The sequence below is a fragment of the Microtus oregoni genome, unplaced genomic scaffold, assembly GCF_018167655.1.
Source record: "Microtus oregoni isolate MIOR12 unplaced genomic scaffold, Mior012 000001F_ref0000356, whole genome shotgun sequence".
Classification (NCBI taxonomy): Eukaryota; Metazoa; Chordata; class Mammalia; order Rodentia; family Cricetidae; genus Microtus; species Microtus oregoni.
The window spans coordinates 11181112-11204365 of record NW_024543060.1 but is presented as its reverse complement, the minus strand read 5'-3'; positions in this window follow the sequence as shown (position 1 = coordinate 11204365).

Genomic DNA, 23254 nt, shown 5'->3' with positions numbered 1-23254 from the left:
CCCAAAAATGCTTACAGGCAATGGATGGTGCAAGTACCAACACTTCTGTGCCACTGTCCTTTAACAGAGTCTGCCATCAAGAGCTTATCAATGACTGTCCTTTTAATTCCTTTTAATTGTTTAGCTATTGTTTCCACTGCTGGAGTCATGTACACACTCACAATAGTGATTGGATCTGCAGCTTGCGATGCATGAGTCAGAGCCGCTAACTTCTTAAAATAGTGTAGCTCAATAAATAAGTGAAAATCTACGGTGTCTTCAGCAGCTCTGACAGCTCATTCATCTCATGTCTCCTCCTCGGCGTGTCAAGTTGTGCCCTGCCGCCAGGACTTCCCTGGGCTTATGTCCTTTTCCTGTCCTGTCACAACAAACAGCCTTTTGTGGGAGAGAGATGTTTCAAGTGCTTCCTCTGCGCCTTTGTAATCACTCAGAGGAGTCATCGAAACAACAGGCAATTTGTAGGGTAGCCCAGAGTGCAGCAGGGAGGCGGGGAGTCTGGGCCAACTCCAGCCCCTCTGCTGACGCTGGGTGCAGGTGCCCAGGGAGAGGATGAGCCAAGAGGCAAGACACAGCTTGTAGGCAGGACAAATTGTAAGTCGAACTGTTTGTGGCTGGGTTGGTGTCCCGGACCCTGCACCGAAAGTCTTGCCTGGTTATAAGAGACAGCCAGTTCAGGCTCCATATCCTCTATTGCTAGGAGTCTTAGCGAGGGTCAACCTCATAGATTCCTGAGAGTTTCCATTGCTCTAGGTTTTGCGGTCATCTTTGAGATGCCCCCAAAATTCTAATTGTTTCTCCTGGTACTCTGTCCCTCTATCCTCCGCCTACCCGATCTCTCCTGTTCCCATTTCTATTCCTCTTTCCAAGACCCTGCCCCCATCCTCTGGCAATGTTCATTTTATTTCCCCTTTACAGCGAGCTTCATCCAACCCCCTGCCCCTTGAGGCCTCCTTGTTATTTAACTTCTCTGGGTCTGTGGGTTGTAGCATGGTCCTCCCTTACTTTATGGCTAATATTCATTTATGAAGGAGCTCACACCATGTTTGTCTTCTGGGCCTGGATTACCTCAGTCGGGATAATATTTTCTAGTTCCATCCACCTGTCAGCAAATTTCCCAATGCCATTGTTTTTAACAGCTGAATACTACTCCATTATGTAAATGTCCCCCATTTTCTTTACCTATTTTTCAGTTGCGGGACATCTAGGTTGTTTCCAGTTTCTGGCTCTTATGAATAAAGCTGCTATACACATATTTATGCAAGTGTCCTTGTGGTATGGTGTAGTGTCCTATGGGCATATGCCCAGGAGTGGTATAGCTGAGTCTTGAGGTAGATCGATTCCCGATTTTCTGAGAAACTGCCATATTGATTTCCACACTAAATGTCCAAGTTTGCACTCCCACCAGCAGTGAAGGAGTGTTCCGTTGTTCTACAACCAAGACAGCACAGAAATTGTGGATGTGATCAACTGATCACTGGCACAATTGGAGACCCAAACCCTGAAAGGGAGCTGAGGGCCAGGACCAAGAAACAGGATACCCCAGAGACATAGGATAGACCCAAACAGGAGCAGCAAAAATAAATAAATATAAATAAATTTAATGTAATCACTTCTAATCATATTCTGCTGTACTCAGATTGGTGCCTAGTCCAACTGTTGCCAGAGAGGCTTCACTCAGAAACTGATGGGAACAGATTCAGGGTACCACAGCCAACATTAGGTGGAGCTTAGGGAATCCTGCAGATGAGGGGGAAGAAGGATTGTAGGACTTGGCGATGTCAAGGACACCATAAGACAACCCAAAGAACCAACTAACCTGGTCTCAGGGTTCACAGAGACTGCACCAAACACCAGGGTCCCTGCATGGGACCAACCTAGGCCCTCTGTGTTCATGATACAGTTGTGTAACTTGGTCTTCATGTGGGATTCCTAACAGTGAGAGCAGGGGATGTCTCTGACTCTGCTGCCTGATTTGGGACCCATTCCTCCTGCCGGATTGCCTCCACCAACCTTGGTGGAGGAGGGGGTTTCTGGTCTCACTGTAGCTTGATATACCATGGCTGGTTGATCTCCATAGGATGCCTGCCTGTGTCTGAAGAGAAACAGTAAAGGAGGAGTGGATGGGGGAGGGTGTGTTAAGAAGAGGGTAAAAGCTTTGGTAAGGATGTAAAAACAAGAAAATAATAATAATAAAGAGGCAAGAAAAACAGGGAGGGAAGGATACAGGAGGAGATCTGGGTACAGAGCATAGAATTCTGGGAGAAATAAGAAAAGCTACACAGTTGCCTGTGTGCTAGCCAGGGTATCTACAGAGAGATAAACCAATGTGAAAACAAAGAATATCAGTTCTAACCGCGCTCCCCGCGCGCGCATGCACGCGCGCGCGCACACACACACACACACACAGAGACAGAGAGACAGAAAGACAGACAGACATTAGGGAAATTACCTCATGTAGATGGCTGATGAGTTCTATAACATCTACAAGACACAGATTTTCTGACAGTGGTGGTATAGCTTAATCCAAGAACAAAGGCCTAAGAACTTGAGGAATCTTTACTTGAGTCTTGAAGTTCAAAGGGCAGAGAGTTTCTGACGCCCAATTGCTTGATGTGGTATGGGAGAGACTGTTTCAGCTCCAATAGAGAAAGCACATACCTTTTTTTCCCCTCCTTTTCTTGTTCTATCCAGCCTACAAGTTGATTGGATGGCACACATCTTACAGAAATCCGGTTCATTTAGCCAGCTGACCAACAAGCCAGTGCCTCCCAGAATACCTTTACAGTCGCATCCAAAATTAATATTTGATTAATTTCATGGGCATCTCTTAATCCAATCAAGTTGGTGGCTAAAATTAACTCTTTTATCCTTCATATCATCCTGGGAAAGTAGGGAAAATGGAAGACACCACAACCATGTGGAAATTAGTGTCAAATCAGAGCAGAGTCAGAAACTGAAGTTCAGTGTTGACTGCCTGAGGCCAGGAGCTTCCCTTTTGGAACTTTTGGAGACAGATGGTAGCCAGCTATTCAAGGGCTAGGCACTATGCGCAGGCCATCATACTCCTTGAATACTTATACTGGTAGAGAGGGACACCCTGGTCATCTCTTCAATTTAAGATTCCTGGCACTTTAGCCTGGTGTATTCCATCTCTAAACCTGTCAGAGACGAGCTTAGGAACACATGTCCATAAAAAAATGCATTTGAAAAACCTATTGCCATTCTTTCCCTAATAAGACAACCACTTTCCCGCTCATGTCCAATGGCGGAAAAGATGAAAGGTTTCCCAGCTGCCCTTTGAGAAGCATGACAAGACAGGGCAGGGCAGACTGATGTCAGTTGGGCCGGAAAATTCACCCCTACTCCAAAGAGGGTGTTCTTATCAGTGCAAAACCCAGTGTCGGGCACCGCAATCCAATTAAAGTAATTGTTGCCTAAATGGCCCTTGAAGAAGGGACATAGTCGCTAAGGGCGGGGAACAGCCTCCTTCAAGTAAACCGGATGGCTGGAAAATGCACGAAACAATTTCTCTAGATGGAAAATGAACACAATGAATCCGCGTGCGGCAGGAAATCTTATGAGAAAATAAGACTTTGGGAGGATTTATTGAAAGACATAATTGCAACAAGTATATTGATTTTACATAGATAAGAAAACAAATGTTGGCAGGGATTGAATTTGGTTTATTACATTTATTTCCCCACAGAGTTAATGCATTTAAAGACATGGTTTATTTTTCAAATGGAGAAACATTGTTTTCAGAGGCCTTTATTAGGTTCGTGCCAATTCCCCCGACTTCCCTTTCCAAGAAAATTGGTTTGTAAATGGGGTTGGGGGTGTGGAGGTCCTCTCTTTCTGGGACATTCTGGAACCAGAGACTGGCTGTCCTTTCCAGACAAGGAAGCGCCACTTTCTGCATTTAGACGCCCGGAGAACAGATAGGAAGGAGTGAGGTTTGGGAAGACCTACCGTCCTTTCCACACACACCTAGCTCAGCCGCAGGAAATGCAGGACAGTGACCACTTCACCATTTAGAACTCCCCCCCCCCACACCCAGGAAGCAGAAACCATGGGTTCTAATCTTTGGCTTCTATTCTGAAATCCCTCTGGAAAGATTCTGTGGTATTGATGGGTTGAAGTTCGCAAGAATTATTATGTTGGGTTTACAATTGGGCAACTCCGTCATTATTGGGTTCATTCTTTCTAAAGCCCTATAGCGTAATCATGATTCCTGATTTACAATCCAGATGTCAGGCTTCAGAAATTAAGATATATGATGGATTGCATTTCCTAATACCAAAGTCTGTGAGTTTAAGCTCTCCTTTATCTCAGCAATTGAGTTTTGGGACAAGGGGCAAGCTGGGGACTCTATTCCTTCGTGGTTTGCATTTAAAGGAACTAAGATCTGTTTGATCTAACAAGGATGGCTCCTTAAACCCAGGACCCATATAGACAAGTAAATATGGGAAGCGGTAGAGAGGAAGGGACCTAGGTGTAAAGGATAGGTCCTTCCCTGTGGACTCTGACCCTGGTTCCTGATGCTCGATCTCAATGGCATCAAATGTCTTGGGCTGGTTCTCCTGACAACTATTCCTATGCCTTCTTCTTCCCATTTTGATGGAGCTTAGGCATGTGTGAACATACTTGAATGTATGCATGTGAAATGTGTGGAGATTTGTCATGAGTACCTTGCTGATGTGGGATTTTCCTCCGTATGTTATGTATATGTCTCATTACCATTGGTTAATAAAGAAGCTGCTTTGGGTCCATGACTTAGCAGAGCAAAGCCAGTCAGGAAATTTGAACAGAGATATATATAGAAAGAGTAGGTGGAGTCAGGGAAATACCATGTAGCCACTGGGAGGAGACAGGCCCCAGGATTTTTGCAGGTAAGCCACACTCACATGGCGATACACAGATTAATTGAAATGGGTTACTTTAAGATGTAAGAGTGAACTAAAAATACACTTAAGCTATTGGCCAAACCGTATTTCAAATAATAGAGTTTCAGTGTGATTATTTCAGGTCTGAGCAGCCGGGAATAAACGTGCAATCTCTGTCTACAGAATGGTGCCCAACGTGGGGCTAACCTGCATGACAAGTGACACACTTCAGGTCCAGGTGCCTGTATGCCCATTCAGGGTTAGAAGGAAAGTAGCTCAGCGCATGCCTGCCACTCAACACCATGACCTGGGATACCAGTCTTGCACAACGAGCACCTCTACCTCTACCCCCTGAGCAAGCTCACCAACCCGGTTTTTGCATGACCCAGAGAAAATACAAGCTTTCCTAAAGTCAGCCAGTCACCAGAAGGTTTGCTATCAGATCTGGTGATGCCTCCTTGCAAGCTTGGCCCTCCTCATAACCTTTGAGGTGATCTGAGTGTGAGCTGCAAGCATTACCGCCCCCCCCCCCCCCCCGCCGGAGCCTACAGAAACACCTCTCAAGTGTTTCTGCTCCTCTTCCTCTGATAGCTTTGGCCATGTAAATTATTCAGCATTAATCCTGCTTGCTCCTAAATCTCCTACAGCTTTTCCCGGGTAACTAATACTTGTCTTAATCACATCCCCGAGACACAGCTTTATATGCCACTTGCAACAACACATTCAATTATGATTGATTGGAATTTACGTTCTGATTTCTCTTAGAACATAATCAGTCCTGAATGGGAAATTTTTACAGTGACAATTAAAATAATGAAAGTGAACTTTAAATGACATTCAAACAGTGTCACCTGGGAGTAACTCACAACACTGCCCTCCCTGCTGCATTGTGGGAGCTCAGCTATTCAGCAGGTCTCTGCCTGGTGCTATTGATACCCGAAGAGCAGTGGCAGGGGCCAGGGTTAACCCTTCACTGACAGCCTTATTAAAACACACTGCACGTTGCCCGCTGCTTAATAGTGTGTTCCTCTGGGCTGATTTCTATTTACATCTAAAAGGCATGTTAATTGTGCAAATGTGTAAACAGCCACCAAATAGCTCCATCAAGGGAAACACTCTGCTTGGGGAATTCTGTTCCAGGAACCAGGCAGAGATGAGAAAGTTCTTTGTAAACAGTAGATTGGGGCCCTTTGAATGCTGCTGATCTAAAAAATTGGCCCAACCTTGATGCTCCCCACCAGGAAATGGCTCCTCACAGGGGTCCAGAAAAGCAAACATAATGTCTCTAGCTGGGAACTCAGTCCTCAGTAGCATCTTCCTGCTTCCGCGGAGGATGTGTGTGACATGTGACCTTGAGTAGTACTTCTGTCTGATCTCATACACACAATGAAAGAAAACAATACCCAATAAGGAAAGAAATTATGCTAACAGCAAGACTCTTATAATGGCTTGTATGTTCAGAGAAGGGACAGCAAGATACATGTGCGTAGCTTGGTATCAGAGGCATCTAAAAGCTAGTTCCATCCTACTCCATCTCCAGTTAATCACCCATTGCCTCTTATTACATATCAGACTTCTGTTTGTGTCTTGTTTGAATTCATAGTCTCTAGTTAACCTGAGATGCCCTCACCCCTGTGGGCTTTCTTCTTCCCAGATAACCATCCTTAAGTTGAGTTTGTTGTATCCATCTTCAGGTTGTCAACATTCATTACAATGTCATGCCAGCACCCCCTGCTACTTATTGGGCAATTCTAGACATTGTATCTAATCTCACAGTGTATAAAGATGATTAGTGAGATAGAAAGTGGGCAGGACAGGTTCTGTTTTGTGGAATCCCGTAAAGCAAGTTTGAGTTCACGCTCTTCCGTTCACAGCTGAAAAGCTTAAGTGCAGATATTCTACTGCTCAACAGCCTTGTTTCAAACCATTCTTTCCTGTGTACTGTCAATAGGGACCGTATTCTATTCTTTGCTTGTATGTGACACCATCCTCAAGATCCTGGTCAATGTCAGTTCTAGTTCCTATGGAAATAAATGATCTTCCTCACAAATCAGAGAATTCTATAAAAAGATGCTACTCCATTTTCTATTGTAATAATAATGTACTTGAAGCTGAGTAGTCAATAAAACAAAAAGGTTATATTTATTTATTTATTTATTTGGTTCATTCTTATGAGTCAGAGACATATGAGATCATGGTGCCAACATCTGCTCAGTTTCTGGTGGGAAACCCTCAGTGAATGGGATCATATGGAGAGGAGCAGCAAGGAAGGGAGGGAGGGAGGAAGGGAGGGAGGGATGCATTATTTCACATTCATAATAAGGTACCTAGTCTGGAGAGACCTACCTTGATCCCCCCAGCACAGTGGTTCTCAACCTTCCTAATGTTTTGGCCCTTTAATACAACTCTCATGTTGTGGTGACCCACAATCATAAAATTATTTTCATTGCTACTTCATAACTAATTATTCTACTTTTATGAATATTAATGTAAATATTTTTGGAGATGGAGGTTTGCCAAAGTGGTCACAACCCACAGGCTGTGAATCACTGCACTAGGACCTAATTTGCTCTTGTAAGACTTAATCCAGTCTCCAGAGAACTAACCCAGTCTTAAAGAAAGACTGTTCTGGTCATAAGGGAAGTATGCTAATCACTTCCTATTAGGTCCCACCTCCTGAAGTTACTACCGTCAACACCCCTTCTTTCATTCTCTTTTATGTTTATGGATAATCTGCCTGCATGCATTTCTGTGCATTGCATGTATCTGCCTGCATGTATGTCTGTGCATTGCATGCATATGCTTGCATGTATGTTTGTGCATTGCATGCATGTATGTCTGTGAATTGCCTGTGTGTATGTCTGTGCATTGCATGCATGTGTGTTTGTGCACTGCATGCATGTATGTTTGTACACATGTTTGTACACTGTATATTGTCAGAATACTAGAAAAATACTTGACACTATGCTATTTATTCTGAAATATATAACAACAGATAAGGTGAAAGTAAAATGATGGAAGAAGTATACTGAGGAAACCCAAGAAAATTGTAATGATGCTATTAATGTCCAATTCGTGTTTGAAACAAAGGATCTCACGAAAGATGAAAAAAGGTTTTTTTTCATAATGGTAAACAAGCTGATTGATAAAAATACATAGTGATTTTCAGAATAGTTGTATAGCAAGAGTCTAAAAATCATGAGGCAACAGTCAGTAGAACCAAATGAAGAAGTAGATCACAACCTTAGTTGAGAATTTATTAATTCTGTTCTATAAGCTGACAGACAAATCAAGAATTTAGCAGTAAGAATAAATATTTGAACGGTGTCATCAACCAAATGACCTAATTTGTATTCCATCATTATATCCAGCAGTAGCTGAACATATATTCTTTTCAAATGCATCTGTGATATTTACAGAGCTATTCCATGTGCTTGGCCAAAATCTGAATTCCATTTCAAAGGACTAAGTTACAGAGTATCTTCTGGTCAAAAGAGAATTTAGCTAAAAACCGGAACCCAAGAAAGAAGACGCAAAAAATAGAAGTAATTATCTGAGAGCAGAGAAGATCACAGACTGTCCACATCAAAGACAAAAGGCGAGCACAAACCAATACTTACCAATAGCCTGCAAAAGACAGAAGAATGCCTTTTCTCCCAGAGCTTCTAGAATGAGTGGTGGTTTGTCAGCATCTTGACTTTATTCCGGGTATCTTACCTCCAGAATTTGAAGACAAACATACATCATCTCAAGTCTACATTTGTGGAAGTTTGAAACACGAAGAGTATGAAATGAATCCATAAAAAAATTAAAAACATTTCTATGAACAGAAATACAATTTAGTAAATATATATACACATAAATATATACATATAGGATTCATCTGATAAACTGTAAGTTTTACCTTAAAGTGTTCATTTAAAAATAATTAAAGAACAAAATTCCTTAATTTTTTTATTTTAGTAAACCAGAAAAACAACAAACTGAAGCAAAGTACTATAAAAAGAAAATTTAAAGGTTAGAGACCCCATATCGTGGGAATAAATGAAATAGGTGGCAAACCAAATATAAAATAAAGCAAGGAAATAATATCTCAGATCTTTGAGTAAAGTTAAAGAATGTAGAAGCCTGGGGCTTGAGAGATGGCTCAGCTCTTCGGAGTACTGGCTGCTTTTCCAGAGGACCTGGGTTCAATTGCCAGCATTCACATAGTGGCTCAATCATCTGTACTCCAGTTCCAGGGCATCCAATGACCTTTTCTGGTCTCCTTAAGTAGTATATGCATATGATACAGACATATGTAGATAAAATACCCATATATATAATAAATCATAAAAACTAAATGTAGGGGCTGGGAATATTTCTCAGTGGTGACAAGTGCTTGGCTCTCCTGCAGAGGACCAGCATTTGGTTTCTAGCACCTGCACAGGGTGGATCACAACCAACTTTAACTCCAGCTCCAGGAGATTTGACATCCTCTCTGGGCACTGCATTAACAATCACATAATCCTCACGTATAGACATGGCTAAAAATAATTTAAAAAAGAAAAAAATGTGAAAGCCCCAAGACAGATTAAAAGCTAAGTATAGCTCTTCAATGTTGTATCCTCAGCATTTGGGGGGTTCAAGTTCAAGTTCCACCTGGGTTATAGAGAACGTTACAGTTCTTCCTGGACTATGAAACAAAACCCTGTCCAAAAAACCAAAATAATTAAGGAACAACAAACAAATAGTACCAGAGGACTGGTCAAGAAAAGCAGATATTGAAAATTAATGGATAAGTTTCTGGAATGTGTCCTAAAGAACTTGAAAACAAATATAAAATGGGAAAACTTCTGTAAAAACAAAAGTTACCAAATGGATAGAAAAAAAAACAGAAGACCCAGATAACCTCATATCTATTTGAAAAACTGAAGTAATAATTTAAAACCTCCCACCATAAGACCTTATGACCTGGCCAGCTCCTCCGTAAAATTCTGTTAAATGTTTTACAAAGAAAAACCCATGGTGCACAAACTCTCTCACAGAAGGTAGAATGAAACACTTCTGAGTTTGTTTTATGAGACCCACATAACCACAATCGAACTAACAAAACCTGACCAAGACCTTACCAGGAAATAAAATTAAGAAGGCATACCACTCATGAACAAAGATGAATCAAAAATCCTTAAGCTGTTGAATTCAACATCATATAAAGAAATACATCACAACAAAATGAAATTTATTCTGGAATATCCAGTTAATTTAACATTTTTAAACTAATCAATATAATTGATCCTATAAGAAGGAAAAAAAGAAAGTTCCTAAAACCATCAAAAAATGAAAGAAGACACATGAGCAAAGTCATTGTTCATTCCTAAAACATAAGGAAATAAAGCAGAACTTCCTCAATATGATAAACAGCATGAATGTTAAACCCATAATTCTCATTATTTTAGTGGAGAAACATTTGAAAATTTAGGGTATAACTATACAAGAAAGGTATAATTAGGGAAATAACTCACAGCTAAGGAAGTGCGTGCTGCTTTTCCAGAGGATTAGGGTTCATTCCCAGCAACCAAGTTTGGGAGTTCTAATTCCTACTACTAGAGATGCAACTCCCTCTTCTGGTCTTCATTAATGGTTGTACACACACACACACACACACACACACACACACACTAAAATAAATCATTTTCTAAAATAAGAATAAGGCATGATGCTCATACTCCCCATGCCTATGAAATGTAGCATTCAGTGCTATTCAACACATATAGGCAAGATAGGTAAAAAGCACATCATCATTATTAGTGAAGAAGCAAAACTATGTTTGTTTGCAAATGCTCAAAGTGAATATAAAATTCCAAAATAATTCTGAAACAAATGAAATCAACTCCTAGATATATTTCATAAATTCAGTAAAATCTGAGATTTCTAAGATCAATATACAAATATGAATGGTATTCTTAACTACCAGAAAACAGAAAAACAAAAATATTAAGAAATCAATTCCAATTATAATAGCATCAACAACACAAAACCCCTGAAAATAATTTTGGAAAATAGGTAAGAGATCTCTATGAATAACAAGGTATTGATGAAATAAATTAAGACTTAAATGAGTGGAAAGAAAGACCATGCTCATGGGTTGAAAGTTAGGACATTTAAAAAATGTCAGTTCTCTTCATATTGATTTGTAGAGTCGATTAAAAATGTCAACCACATACTTGGAAGGTGTATTTTAGCCTGTTTTTGCTTCGCAGTGCTGGGAATCAAACCCAGGGTCTTAGACTTGATAGGCAAGCATTCTACCATTGATCATTGAGTGATAGTTCCAGTGCTCAGCAAACTTTTTTTCTTTTCTATTTTAATGTATATGGGTGTTTTGTTTGCAAGCCCATCCTGATTCCTGCAGAGGCCAGAAGATGGCATAGGATTCCCTGGGACTGGATTTACAGACAGCTGTGAGCTGCTGCCGTATGGGTGTTGGGAATCAAATGTGGGACCCTTGAAAGAGCAGCCAGTGTTCTTAACTTCTAAGCCATCTCTCCAGCCCCAGATGATTATATTATAGAAATTAAAATCTGATGCTAAAATTTATGTCAGAAATGAAAAATAATAGCCACAGCATTCATGGAAAAGAGGAGCCTTGCTGGAAAAGAAATAATATTAAGCTGTAATAATCACAAGAGATAACAACTTTTACATAGACAAATTGATCCATACAATAGAAAGACCATATTTAAAGGGTCAAATGATTTTTTAAGCAAAAGTGAATTGAAGAATGATTTAGAATGAGGAAAAGGTGTCTTTAAATGAATGGTAGTGGATCAACTTGGTGTCTACAACAGAAAAAAAAATAGCTTTGACTTTTAACTAGAAATAAATAAGTTATGTCTGCTTACAGATAATCTAAAACTGCAAACTTCTTTTTTTAAAGCTTTATTTATTTATTATGCATACAATGTTCTGTTAACATATATACACCAGAAGAGACACCAGATCTCATTATAGATGGTTGTGAGCCACCATGTGGTTGCTGGGAATTGAACTCAGGACCTCTGTAAGAGCAGCTAGTGCTCTTAACCTCTGAGCCATCTCTCCAGCCCCATAAAACTGCAAACTTCTTAAAGAAAACTGCAGGACTTCTTTTTTCTTTTTAATCTGGTAGCCCACATAGATTTCTTAGATAGCTATGGGTTCAGACTACAAAGTTTAGCAGTACTTACTATTTTCTCAATAGAGGTAAAATTTTAAAATGAAATAAAGAAAATAACTAAAGTTTAAAACCTCAGGCAAAACAAGAAAAGGGCAAACAAAGAATAAGAGAAGTTATAAAATAACAGCCTTTTATCTAGAATTAAAACACATTGATGGGCATGAATAACAGAAGGAAAATCTAACAAAATGGGTGAAAGACAAGCAGATTGGGGGCACAGTACTCATCAATAAACCCACAATGATGTCTAGCACTTTAAGCAAAACTGAGGCTATGCTGGTTATTTGCAAATGTGGCTAGAATCAATAGTCTGAAATGTTGGAATAGGAACTGAGAAAATGGAGGCATTGCTGATGGAACAATACACTCATAAAAGTCTTGTGGAATTTGTCATAGGGCATAATTCTATTCTTAGGTACATACCAAAATTAAATTATAAAACATATACCCACAAAAGGACTTTAATTTTTAAATTTATTTTCTTATGTCCATTGATGTTTTGCCATGGCTGACAGGTCCCCTTGAATTGGAGTTTCAGAGAGTTGTGAGCTGCCATGTGAGTGCTGAATTGAACCTGGCTCCTCTGGAAGAACAGTCAGTGCTCTTAATTCCTGAGACATCTTTCCAGTTCCCAGAAGGGCTTTTTTGAGATCATGTATCTGCAATGCTATTCATAGTTGGAGGATGTATAGATGACTCAAAGTATACTCATATCATAGAATCAACTCATCAATTGAAAATGGATGGAGAATATACACCACAGCACATGAAAATATCAGAAGCAGCATATTGAATTAAAGAAGCCAGATGCAGAAAGGAGTACCTACATACAATACCATTTTCAACAATAAACAAAATTAGTTCGTGGAAATTGCAATAGTCTCTTACTCTTGGGTGTACAGAGAAGAGCAAGGGACTGCAAAGACAAACAAACTTTTAGATCCTGGGAAGGCTCTACATCTTTATTAATATTTTGGTTACATGGAGAGAGAGAGAGAGAATGTGCAATAAACAGGCTAAGATTCACTAAACTATATGCTTTAATATCTGTGCATTTCACTCTATGTAATTATATCTTAGTAATACAAGTTCTACCCAAAGAAAAATAAAAGAACAGCAATCTAAACCTATCATTTTCAGCTTTCTAATGTAAAATTAAATCCTGGAAAAGAAAGATGTTCCACAAAATCAACATCTCCCTCCAACAGTTTCGTTAACTATAAAACAAGACTCCCCTAAACCCAATGCCAAGCTGTGAGAGAGGAAGAGGAAGGTAGCTAGATCTCCAGGATGTCACGGAGCTGGGGTAAAGATGGAGGATCACTTGGGGATTGGTTGTTCTTGCTTGCAACTGAAGACTGAACACATAAAGACTGGTCTAAATCTTTATATGAGGTGAAAGAGAGTTGAGGAAAAATTGAGAGAGAGAGAGAGAGAGAGAGAGAGAGAGAGAGAACCTGAGAATGAGAGCCAAATATTGACTTGCCGTCTGAATTGTAAGATAGGAGGTGGATGTTGCAGCTGGGAAACAAGCAAAAAAAAATGCATTGTTCACTTTTTCTTAGCTTTTCTTAGCTGAAATGGAATCATTTAGGTCTTCCTTAAATGTGTGTGCCCTCCTACACACATGTGCACGTGCACTCATACACACACACACACACACACACACACACACACACACACACACACTGGTTTACTCACCGAGCAATTCGAATGTCAATTTCATCTACAGACATGCTCATAAACCCTCCCAGAAATAATGTGCAAGATATCAGCACACCCACCATTGGCCCATTGAGTCAATAGATAAAGCAGCCATCATACTCTGGGTATTTGAAATAGTAAGGGAGATTGCGGCGGACTTCTCGACCAGTGAGAAAGAACTACCACCACACGAGGATTCTTCTCAGATCACGCTTTATTGGAGTGCCCTTGGTTGAGAGAGAGCATGAAGCAAAGGGGCCCGAGAGCCCTAAGGCAGCTGCTTATATATGGAAATGGCACACGGGTCACCCTGTGATTGGCTGCCACCAACAGCCGACACCAGACTGCATTAGGATAGGCCCAGGGACCCTTATCCACAGCGCATGTGGGAAGCGGGGGACACGCAGCTCTCAAAGGCTTAGCCAAATATGGAGTTGTTTATTTCCAACAAGACAGGATGTCGGAGCCATCTTGTAATGGCGATCCTGTCCGGCTCACTACAGGAGATACACCTGGAAGCCAAGTCTCTGAAAACATTATACAGTGTACTGTGGTCCTGATGCAGGATGGAGTGGAGCAAGTAAGCTGAAGGGAAAGGTGAGAAGCTTCAATCAGATGGTTTTTTACAAAACACCAGGAGAAGAGATTCATGGGGGAGTTTCATTGTTCTTCACATAATGCTAAGATTGGGACTCTGATGGTTCCCATTCTGTAGCACCCAGCATTGCACAATATGTAGATTAGTGTGGGAGGGTGCTCGTGCCTTAGATGTGGTCCATCCCCTCTGTCTCCCAGTCAACCTCATTTTCAGGAAGAACATAAGCAATCAGGCACCTGGGCCCTTTCTTTCTGAATTCCTCCTCTCATTTCTAATTTTTAAAGTGTTATTATTGTTATTATTAGTCATTTTATTATTAGGAATGTGTGTGTTTGTGTGTGTAGGCTTGTGTGCAAAGATCATGAAAACGCCAGAACCCAATGATCTTACAACAGAAGTATTTGAACAACCTAACACAGAAGAAGTGGAAAAAATTGGCTTTATGAAAGCAATAGAGTCACTTAAACAACATGTAAAAAAACGCCCTTATAGAAATGGATGAGAAGTATAACAAAAAGTTTGAAGAAATGAGTAAATACGTACATGATACCCTGGGAAACCAAGAAAAAATGATCAAACAGGTAATGGAAACAGTTCAAGAATTGAAAACTGAAATGAAGGCAAGGAAGAAAATACAAACTGAGGACCAGCTGGATATGGAAAATCTAGGTCAACGAGCAGAGTCTACAGAAACAAGCATAATCAATAGAATACAAGAGATAGAAGAAAGAATCTCAGATTCTGAGGACACCATAGAGAAAATAAACGAACAGATCAAAGAAAACAGCAAAGCCAACAAATTCTCAACACAAAACATTCAGGAAATATGGACACAATAAAGAGACCAAACCTAAGAATAATAGGAATAGAAGAAGGAGAAGAGTCACAGCTCAAAGGCCCAGAAAATATTTTTAACAAAATTATGGAAGAAAACTTTCCCAACCTAAAGAAAGATATTCATTTAAATATTCAAGAAGCATACAGAACACCAAACAGACTGGATCAAAGAAAAACATCTCCTCGCCATATAATAATCAAAACACAAAATATACAGGTTAAAGAAAGAATATTAAGAGCTGCAAAGGAAAAAGGGCAAGTAACTTATAAAGGTAAACCGATCAGACTTACACCTGACTTCTCTATGGAAACCATGAAAGCCAGAAGGTCCTGGATAGATGTACTGCAGAAACTAAGAGACCATGGATGCAAACCCAAACTACTATACCCAGCCAAGCTATCGTTCACTATCAATGGAGAAAACAAGACATTCCAGGATAAGAACAAATTTAAACAATACATAGCCACAAATCCAGCCCTACAGAAAGTAATAGAAGGAAAATCGCAACCCAAGGAATCCAACACTGCCAACACTGCCTACAATAACTCAGGCATCTAGCGACCCTTCACCAGCACATCTCAAAGAAGGGAGACACACAATCTCTACTACCAAAAACAATAAGAATAACCGGAGTAAACAACCACTGGTCATTAATATCACTTAATATTAATGGGCTCAATTCACCTATAAAAAGGCACAGGCTAAGAGATTGGATACGAAAACAGGATCCAACATTCTGCTGTTTGCAAGAAACACATCTCAACCACAAAGACAGGCACCTACTCAGAGTAAAGGGTTGGGAAAAGGTGTTTCAAGCAAATGGTCCTAAGAAAAAAGCAAGTGTGGCCATACTAATTTCTAACAAAACTGACTTCAAACTAAAATCAATCAGAAGAGACCAAGATGGTCACTTTATACTCATAACAGGAACAATTCATCAGGATGATGTCTCAATCCTGAATATCTTCGCCCCTAATATAAAAGCACCCACTTATGTAAAAAAATATTACTAGAACTCAAGGCAGACATCAAACCACACACACTAGTAGTAGGAGACTTCAACACACCTCTCTCTCCAAGGGACAGGTCAATCAGACAGAGACCTAATAGAGAATTAAGAGAATTATTGGAGGTAATGAAGCAAATGGACTTAACAGACATCTATAGAACATTCCACCCAAATAGGAAAGAATATACTTTCTTCTCTGCAGCTCATGGAACCTTCTCAAAAGTTGACCACATACTTGGAAACAAAGGAAACCTCCACAGATACAAAAAAATATCAGTGTCCACCTGTGTCCTATCTGATCACCACGGATTAAAGTTAGAAGGCAACAACAATGCTACCCAGGATTCAGTTTCTCATCTTCTTTGGGCTCCAGGGATCCAACACAAGTCCTTGGGCTTATGTAGCAAGTGTTTGTACCCACTAAATCATCTCACCACCTCTCCTCTTGGTTCAATTCCATGTCCTTAGAGCCTGGTCTGTGATTAGAAATTCATACCAAGGTGATAATGGGCGATAAAAAAAATTAATGGCAATTCAAAGTGTTAATGGCTATTCACATCAACTAACTATCAGCGATATACTAGCTAATTCACTCGCAATCTATCACACTTTAGCCTATGGGAATAAAGGGTAGACATTCCAGGCTGACTGGATAGATATTAGGTTGCCAGTAGCTCAACTCCCCTGGCCAAGTCTAGATTTGTACTTGGCTAAAATACGTGGTCACTGCTGACCCTTTGCATGAAGAACATATTTCTCACACCTCAGTATGCTTTCTGTGAAAACCTACCTGGTGGCTTTTTTTTTAAAGACAGCATGCACACTCTTAATGTGACCCTGTCAGAGCCACAAACACAGGTAAGTGCCATGAAAGTCAGTATAAAAGACACATGCCCTGCATTTTCATGGTTAGTGGAATTTACAATCCAACTCTTTCTGCATGCTCAATTAAATAAAATTGTGTCACCATGTTTACGGTGTTTAAATACATGTGTGCATATTTGAGAAATAAGAACACTATAATTGTTTAAATATCTTATAATGAACCTTATATGGTCAGAGGTATGGACATGGACACATCCTTCCCTTCAAGAAGTTTGCTTAGTGGAAAAGAAACCTTTCTGATCATATCCAAAACCAAAACACAGGTCCTGAAAAGCATGGGGGCCTGACATGGTTTGGGAATACAAATGATTTCTCTGAATGTGATATTTGGGGTGAGATGAGAAGGCAGCAATATAATACTGCTAGAGCAGTGGTCATCAACCTCCCTAATGCTGTGATCCTTTAATACAGCCCCTCATATTGTGGTGACCTCAACCACAACATTATTTCGTAATTGCTTCATAACTGTAATTTTGCTACTGTTATGAATAATAAAGAACATATCTGAGATGAAGGATATCTATCTGATAAATGACCTCCAAAGGAGTCCCAGCCCCCAGGTTGAGAACCACTGTGCTGGAGGAAGGGGCAATCGGTTAGGTTGACCTATGAGGAGGTGTAAAAAGGGGGTGAGGCCCTGAGGTAGGAAGGTTAAAGTATGGATGGTTGTCTAGTGACAAATAGCGCTGAACACACAAACACACACACATATGTAATATTATATGAACTCAACAGGTTATATTTCAGGATATATAAACATAATATTATATTATAATGTAATATATAATATGCATGTAATAGCAGTTGATGAAAAAAAAGAGATGTGAGTTTGAGGGAGAATAGGGGTCGGGTATATAGAAAGGTTTGGAGAAAACAAAGAAATGAAACAATTAAATTACAATCTCAAAAACAAACAAAAATGAAAAGAAGGAGTCTTTGTTCTCAGAGCATAGAGCAAGAAGGTTTGAAGGAAGCAGAGGCTGAAGAAGAGATGGGACCAGCTATCCCACATCATACAAAGGAGTTTTCTGCATGAGAGTTAGGGAGAACAGTTTGGGAACATGGCACATGCCTGAAATCCCAGCAGTTTGGAATGGGAGCCATGACAAGCTTGAGGTCTGGATCCATCTGAACTGCAGGATGAGATACTGTCTCAGAATCTAAATCAAGACCAGGAGTGACAGAAAGCCACTGAAGTCCTTTAAGTCAGGAAGTGACAAGACAGCTTACTGTAAGTATGAGCAAGTTATCTCCTTTCTGGTCCTTCATCTTCAATGAACTAGGAAACAGCTGTTGTACTATCTCTGAGGTTGTGTCTCTGTTACTCTATGATCCTCAATCCACAGACACATCTTTTATTGGGAGAGACCAGTTAGGGGTACAGATATTTATTATTCTTGCTTTTGGGACACTGTGACCCCAGAGATATCAGGATGACCAATGTCATACACGTAAGGGGACCTAAAAATAATTCACTTGGAAATATGAAGAAATACTGTGTGATTCCCCAAGCTCTTTCTGCCAAATTAAGGGTCATGGAGAACCAAGTCAGATGACCTGTTATCAGCAAGTGAAATGGCTAAATAATTTAAATCAGTAAGCTAGAGTTGGTTTTTAATAACCTCAGGTCTTAATTCTGTAGATTCAACCAGATGTACATCACAAATATTTCCCTAAGAATAAAAAAATTAACAGGACAATAAAAACAATTCAAATGAAAACAATACAGTATAGTATCTCTATATCATTTATATTGTATAAGTATAAGGAAGTATAAATAATAAAGATAACTTGAAGCATATGGGAGGATTGTTTTTCTATATGTAAATACTACAGGATTTGGTATAAAGGGCATGAGCATCTATGGAGTTCCTTTTAGAAATGGATGGGCATTAGGAGGAAAAAAATCATCATTTCCCTTTATCTTTGCCTTGCTGATGGTTTAGTCTTTTGTAATGCTGGTCCTGAGCCAACTTCTACTGTTATTCTAGTTGCCACATACATAAAACATGCACACACCACACCAACACACATACTCTAACACACATACACACACCATACCAACACACACAGATGCACCCCCCACACCACATTAACAAATATCATAACACACTGAGAACAGGCATCATCATCACCATCATCATCATCATCATCATCATCATCATCATGCATTCATTCTAACACACACTGCTAAGGACATTTGAGATTACGGCTGGTGCATGTCATACAGCTGATGGTGAATTAATGTTATAAAGCATGCTCATTTTTGAGGTGGTGTATTCCAATCATTTGATATGAATCTTTGTTTATCCAGTCTCTGAGGTGGAGCTGACCTCACTCCTGGAATCATCGAAGCTGGTGGCTCATCAGAAGATACCAAAACACTTGGCATTTGAGAACTCTCCAGATGCTAAGTAATAATAGGCTGGCATGGGCTTTTGATCCTGGCAAGCACACACAGTAATTGCTAATCCCTACCTCCAGTCATCCTCTGCCATCCAGTGAGCACTCTTAGATTCAGGGGAAACTGAGGTGATACTAGCTGTAGCTATGGAAGCAACTGTAATTAAGTCCTTACAGACACCGCTGTGTCTCTCCAACCTCCGAGGAAAAGGCTGCTATTTCTATAATCCGAAACAGGAAAAGAAGAGAAAAGCTACCATTTTCCTCCCTATCTTTGCTCTTCTCATTATCCAGCCATCTTTGACTCTGGGTTTTCCAACCCAGCAGCAGGTCATAGTCAGGGCGCCCACCTGAGCCTGGACTATGAAAGGATGGAGACTTGGGCTTTGGATGTAAAGTCCCAAGTCTGAGACTTGCTTCTGCAAGAAGTGTCTGTATGATACAGGACAAGTCACTGTTTCCAAGCCTCAGTTTCCCCATCCATGAAATGAAATAACAGCTTTACAAGATGCCCAAGCCCAGTTTTCTGTCTGAGGAAGATTCAGGGATATCTTTCTCTTGTGTCTCTTACCATTATCACTAAAGCAGGGCAGCTAACAGCTGGCCTCTTCTGGCCGCCACCTCCCACTCCTCTTTTCCCCCAAAGGTTTCTTTTATTTTGATGCTTATTTCATTCTTTTAGGTTTATTTTTAGCTTAATGTCCTCTCAGTGCAAAAGGTCTTGAGCTGGATTGGTGTGAGCTGGGTTGGTGCCTTCTCTGCCCACCACGGTGGCCCACTGTTGACCTTGGCTCAGATCACGGAAGGTCCAGTGGACTGTGTCGGAGAAGTAGAGGAAAGCATATAGACCACATCCTAGCTGCTCCTAGCCCTAGCGCATGGCTGTGAGTGGCATGCACTGGTCCCGGGGGAGGAAGTGCTAGTACCTCTGAGGGTGGGGGGATGATGGATTCAGAGGGTGCAGGGAGCAGAGAAGTAAGACTGTCTCCTGGGAAACAGGCCTGCCATTTCCTCCTCCTCCTAGTTATTCCGCATTGTTCCTGTTGAATACCTCATCTTCTTAGGTGAGAGGCTCTAGCTGTCTCAGCCCCTCCCCCGCCTCCACTGCCACCTGCCTGTCCCCCTCTACACATACACTTCCCTCCAGGCAGCAGCAATCAGCTCACACTGTCAGAGCAACCTCGGGAAGGAAATAATGTTCATAGGTCTGGAAAAAAAAAAAACCAGAAAAAAGCAGGAGGCCTGGGGATAGAGAGGGAAGAGGTTTAGTGGACCTTGGGCACATAAGGAACTATTTCTTCCAAGCTACTCATACGCCCATGTGAACTGAAGTTAAAAAAAATTACCCTCCCCCCCCCCCCCCACACACACACGGGTATTGAAGATCTTCCAGACAGAATGACGAGAATATATGTGGGAAAAGCGTTAATTGATACCTTTTTATTATGTTATAACTATGAAAGTTCTTGTGAATGCTTCCACCAGGGATCATGTGATTCAGTACCACCTATGTTAGTGTTCATGGGCCATATTTGTTCTCTCGTACTGGGCTCAGAATAAACTATCTATTCCCTTTGGAACAAGGCAATGTTGTGCATTGACTGTATTGACACCACACCCTCAGTATTATTCCAATTAATGAAAGCTGGCAGAGATCTGACAGTTGACACACCTTGTCCACAGAGTCAAGCCTTCTAGGACTGATCCCTCCAAGAGCAGCTAGTGGTCTAAGCTGGGCAGTGGTGGCGCACACTTTTAATCCCAGCATTTGAGAGACAGAAGCAGGTGGATCTCTATGAGTTCAGGGCCAGTCTGGTCTACAAGAGCTCGTTCCAGGAAAAAAAAATAGCTAGCAGTCTAACTTTGAGTAGGTTTCTCCTTCTCCGCTGGCCTGAATTCTAAGTTCCTCTACCCACAAGATGAGACGAGCAGGCTATTGGATAGATTCACGCAGCGCCGCACTCCCTGGTGGCTCCCAGATGAATTGTAAGCTCTCTGAGATTTCATGCAACTTAAAATAAAAGTGGTTCTGTGTAGGCATTTAAAATGGGAAGAGGCAAGGGCCTCTGGCCTCAAACCAATCTCCTACAAAACTGTAACCTGAGAAACCGGGTGAAGTTTTGAGGAAGGTGAGTTATTAAGGTAGTGGTCTCGTGTTCTGAGTGTTCAGCAAAGACTGACAGGTAGTCTGCTTTAAGGAGGCGCTAGATAAAAATGAGGCATTCGGGTCTCAGCCGTCAGTGGGCATAGAGTTGGACAGCCCAGGAGTGGTAGAAAGCAGGCAGGCAGGGGAGCTGGTGAGGTTCTAGGCACCTGCAAGTTCCTTGCACATATCCACAGCATTTTACAGGGTTGATAATGTTGATTTCTCTCATACAAGCAGGAAGACCACATTCTCCTGATTCCCTTGGGGTTGGGTGGGGGTTTGTTTTCTAACCAACAGGACATGGGCAAATAGACGTAAGATATTCCCAGGCTGTTACTCTTCCCTCCTTGTCCCTCCCTTTCTTCTTCTTCATATTCTCCTCCTCTACCCTCTTTCCCCTGCCTCCTCTTCTTTTTCGGTATTTTAATTAATTCTAATTAGGGTTATATGTGCGTCTCTGTGTGGGTTTGCGTACTTTAGTGCAGGTGTCTGCAGAGGCTGAAAGAGGATGTTGAATCCCCTGGAGCGGGAGTTGCTGGTAGTGGTGACTTGTCCTGTGTGTGAACTTGGGGCCTCTGTAAGAGTAATACACACACTTAACTGCTGAGCCATCTCTCCAGCACAGATAGCTTCTTTTTTGGTGAGCAGAATGAATGGCTTTCTGATGCACATGAGCAAGTGATGCTGAGAAGAAAGAAGACTTCTATGTCCCCTTGTTGTCACCAGAAAGCCCAGACACTCTTGATAAATGAACTCTTAGTCTTCAGACCTAAGAACAGAACTCTTTCTACACAGCCCCACACAATAGTCAAAAGAGAAGATGACAACTCCCAGGGTCACGGTAGCTATTTAAAAGAGAAGCTGGTTGCCTTTTTGTCTTGGTGACAATGTCCTTTGCTTTACAGAAGCTTCTCAGTTTTAGTAGGTCCCATTTATTCAATGTTGCCCTTAAAGTCTGTGCTGTTGGGGTTACACATAGGAAGCGATCTCCTGTGCCCATCTCCTGTAGGGTACTTCCCACTTTCTCTTCTATCAGGTTCAATGTGTGCTGACTGATAGTGAGGTCTTTAATCCATTTGGACTTGAGTTTTGTGCATGGTGATAGATATGGGTCTATTTTCATTCTTCTACAGGTTGACATCCAGTTATGCCAGCACCATTTGTTAAAGATGCTTTCTTTTTTCCATTGTATACTTTTGGCTCCTTTATCAAAAATGAGGTGTTCATAGGTTTGTGGGTTAAAATTCGGGTCTTCTATCCGATTCCATTGGTCGACTTCTCTGTTTTTATGCCAGTACCACACTGTTTTCATCACTGTAGCTCTGTAATAGAGTTTGAAGTCAGGGATGGTAATGCCTCCAGACAATCCTTTATTGTATAGGATTGTTTTGGCTATCCTGGGTTTTTTGTTTTTCCATATAAAGTTGATTATTGTTCTCTCAAGATCTGTGAAGAATTTTGATGGGACCCTGATGGGGATTGCATTGAATCTATAAATTGCCTTTGGTAGAATTGCCATTTTTACTATGTTGATCCTCCCAATCCAAGGGCAAGGGAGGTCCTTCCATTTTCTGGTATACTCCTCAATTT